Source organism: Grammomys surdaster, unplaced genomic scaffold, assembly GCF_004785775.1.
Source record: "Grammomys surdaster isolate TR1022 unplaced genomic scaffold, NIH_TR_1.0 255, whole genome shotgun sequence".
NCBI classification, from domain to species: domain Eukaryota; kingdom Metazoa; phylum Chordata; class Mammalia; order Rodentia; family Muridae; genus Grammomys; species Grammomys surdaster.
Window position 1 is genome coordinate 744074 of NW_021604696.1, and position 4615 is coordinate 748688.

The following is a 4615-nucleotide window of genomic DNA, read 5'->3' on the forward strand; positions in this document are numbered from 1 at the left end:
CTCTCTCTCTCTCTCTCTCTCTCTCTCTCTCTCTCTCAATAGACCCCAGAATTCCAAATATAAACTATCTTCAGCTGACAGAGTACTAGATGAAACATAGCTCTTGTGGGACAGTCCCTCATCCCACCACTGAGATTAAGGGAAAACTTATTCCCATTCCCATGACATATCTGCATTTTTAAAGAAACCATAGTTATCACTATAGGATAATCGTGTGTTTAAGGCCGAGTGGTGGTGGCGCACGCCTTTAATCCCAGCACTTGGGAGGCAGAGACAGGCGGATTTCTGAGTTCAAGGCCAGCCTGGTCTACAGAGTGAGTTGCAGGACAGCCAGAACTACACAGAGAAACCCTGTCTCGAAAAAAACCAAACAAAGAAATAAAAAAAAAAATAGTGTGTTTAAGCGGAAACAACCTATGTTCATGGCAAAAGATATTCAGAGCGTTTATTCACAAATTAGGATTGGGGTGGAACAGATAGATCCCAAATCACAGTTTCTTGAATGAATTTCAAATTCAAATTATTTTCAGACAAATGAATATTAGACAAATATTTAACTATTTTAATACACATTTTCACTTATATAATAAAACTAAAAATACTTATACTTCTAAGAATAAAGCATGAAAATCATGATATATCAACAATAGAAGTAAAAACATAAAATATAACTATAAATAAATAATAACTAATAATAAGTTACATATGTAAATTGACACAATATACTTAAAACTTTACCACAAATTGTATTTGCTTAGCATCTACATTCAATCTATCAACCTATCATCTATTTTTCTAACCACCTACAAAAGACTCATACAATTATAAAATGAACAACTCCAAAACATTTCATTCAGCTTAAAAATTACCAAGTGAACTTTTGAAATATTAATTCTAGTCCAGAGAGCATTTAAAGAGATACATCTATAGACAGTTTAATAAAGACATCCAAAATAATTTCTCTGGCATAGGTACAATCCTAGTTACTGTCACAACTGACAATTTATGGAATCCTTTGAGTCACATCCTTCTGTGGAAGATAAATTATCTTTATCTTTATTGGAAAAGATCATACAGCAGATTAAGTGAAGTATTTTCAATCAGGAATCTTAATAGATGCAAAAAAACTTGATTGCTGTAGCTTACTGCTGTGCAGCGATAAGCAATACTCTGATCTAACCATTTTAACCTAACTACAGCCATATTCCAGCTAACTGTGAATTTGTCTATGAGCCAGAGGGCTTTCTCAAACTTGCTTCATGCAGAGCAGGTATTCTCAGGAATTAACACTCTACCTGTCTTCATCATCTCTAAACACAACGATCAGTTTGGTGGGCTCATTCTGCAGTGAGCATTTGCTTGAATGGCTTGTCAGGAGGACACTCTGTAATATTCTGGATTGATATTTGCTAAATAAGGCAAACTTTATTTTCTGCATTTTCTGCCTTTTATTCCCTAATTCACCTTCAGCCTTATCTATATCTTCCCCAAAATTAAAATACTACCCTAACTCTACGTTTTTATTCCACTTATAAAGACCTCCACTTAATATATTCAACTGTTGGAAGACTCATAGAATCTAGAATGTCTTCCATCAAACAATCTGGAGAAATTGACTTAACATCTCAGGTCCCTAGTTACAGTCTAATGTTCTCACATAATTGCCATTTCTGGTCTAGTTAATATAAAAAGAACAAATAGGGTGTTTTCCTCCTACAGCTCACCCAATAAAGTAGATTTTATCTTCTATTACATGATTTTAAGTCTAAGGTAGCGACTATTATTTAATGTGTTTATATTTTATAAAGTAGTAAAGTGTTGTGATCAATCTTATACTACAATATCTACTTCAGTCTCATATATATGTTGATGATATTATTCACAGCAGATTGTATCATATTATTACTTTTTTAATTTAGAAGAGCTATCTTTCATAATGATGAAATTTATTTGTATTGTTATATGTTTATAAACACTATCAAACAGCAGAATAGTATCTCAAGTGGGATTTTAATTTATGACTGTATGAGCTAAACTCTCTTAGCAAAGATTACACATGCTTTTATGTATGACTTACTACCCTCCCCCTTCTCTCTCTGACATTTCTTCTTGAGGACTTCATAAATTATACCTTGAAAATATTCACCCTTTCCCACCAATTTATCCCAGATTTATACACCTTCATTCCATAATACTCAACTTCATATTCTTTTCAAAATATGTGAAGTCCAATTAGTGTCGGCCATATACTCTTAGGTGTGTGATTATTCACCGGACCATGGTCAAACTATCAGATTTTTAATTAACTATCCCTTTCTTGGCAGATGTCATTTAATCCTCAGTTGGAAGTGTGACTTCAGTAAAACCTCCCCACTCTGTGCTGAGATTTCTGTCAGCTTGAGCTTTTATAGATCTTGCACATGCTACCAGCAATAATTGCAGAACTAAAGAAAAAAAGAGTACAAGAGCCGGGGCAGTGAATGAATAAAAGCAATGTCTTTCAGGCCCAGAAAGACAGCTATACAAATTATCTCACAATTGTTATAATAGTATTTTGAAGACCTGGGTAAGGCCAAGCCAGAAAAAATGCCAGAATAAAGGGAGGGAGGTAGAGCAAACTCCCATCCTTAGATGAGAAGCTATTGGCACTTCTAGGAAGTGCCAATTTGATAGCTTCTGGAAAGGGGAGATTACTACAGTTCTCAAATTTCAATACAAAAGTTTTGTTTTGTTTTCAGTAGACAGTGGCTAACTTAGAGACAATTGGTCAGGATTCAGAGGAAAAGAGACTTTAAAGTTCTAAGCCTGAAGTGGGGCATCTATAACATCCCATCCTGTCTAGGTTCAGTGATTCCTGCAGAAATAATAGAAATATTTTAAGAGCCTAAGGCACAGGATCGCTACAAAAAAAAATTGCGTTTTCTGGACACATCTGGACTATTTCACAAACTTGACTACTTTTAATGAAACTGGAGTCATAGGATAAAGAGTTGTAAGAAACCAATTTACTGGAGCAAAAATAAATCCTTTTAACTCTAAGTTGTTAAGATATCTTGTCAGTGCCGACTGTAGGGATGATGAATACCATACAAAGGTTGTTTCTTCTTATGGTTACATAATTATAACTTTTCAAGATGGACCTTCATTATCTCTCACTCTTGTGTTTAAATTATGTTTGATTTTCTATTACATTCTTAAATAAATGAAATACATGGAAAGCATTGTAAAGTTTACTTCTTACATTATCAGCTTTTACCATTTGGAAATAGACATAGGAAGTAATTGTTTTACTAATCATTCATCTGTATCATGCTGTCTTATAGCTCTAATTCAATATAAAAACTTAGATGAATGTGTCCTGACAAAATGGTCATGTGATACTTTTACATTAATTCAAAGTACTTGATGAAATTTTGTTGATTGTCACTATTTAAAAATAAATGCATATTGCATGCTTAATATATATGATAGTGCCATAAGGAACTAAAATGGTTGTAATTATGCATTTACATTAAAATATATAACATGGAAACTTTTACTTAATGAATTATTTTCATAAAATATGTGCTAAAATATTTTATAACAATTCCATTAACTGGCTAAAATTTATGTCTTGATAATATTCAAATCAAACATATTATGTGTTAACCATTTAAAGAAAATATTGATAACAAATTTGACCACTTTCTGGAAGCAAACATTGATTTCTTGATAATATTATTAGACTTTAAGCAGGAGCAGTTTCAAATGTATGTTTTAAAGTATGAAACCTACTTATTTTATCAAAATAAAAATATGATCCTAAAAAATCAATCATCCACCTTAATGTGGTTCAGCAAGGTCATATCTCCTAGGTATTACTGTAACGAAAAAACATCTAGTGCAAAAAAAATGCTGGCAACCCCAAGATGCTGGCGTTTTACAGCTGTCCTTGCTGACTGTTCTTGGAGCAACAGTGGGTGTAAAGAGAGCTGCAGGTGAGCATTGATTACATGAATGATGGATCGATTTCTTTCCCATTTTTAATTTAGAAGGTAAAACTTTCCATCACAGTTTAAGTTAAAAATTATGGCTGAGATAATAGAGGTCTGAGTCCATTGCAAGTTAAATAGGGAAAAGTTGCTGCTCAAATGTCAAGATATCTTGTGGCCCAAGATGATTAAAACTAAACTGTTTGCTATATGAATCCCAAGGTGCAGCTATATCTCAAGTTTGGTGACATTTAGCTAGTGACTTTTCATAGCTTGTTAATAATGTAGACGTGTCCCTATATAAATTTGCACTGATAGAATGGCCATTTGAAGTGTAGTCGTTAATGAGATTTATTCTCGTCAGATAACACATATTTGAAAAATATTTTTAAAAATCAAGAACGATGACAAAAGTTTTCATGTATTTAAGAGACAGTAGCATAATCACAAATTTTGGTTGCTTTTTTTCTACTGTTTCTGCAATATTTGGAGATTATAATAACAGACTTTTGGCTTCTCTTTCTACCCTCTGAAATATTCCATGTAACTACCCTTTCTTTCTCTAAAACTAATATGCTTTTTATCAAAAACTGTTGTTACATACCTATATGTATATGTATATCCACATACATTCATAAATACAT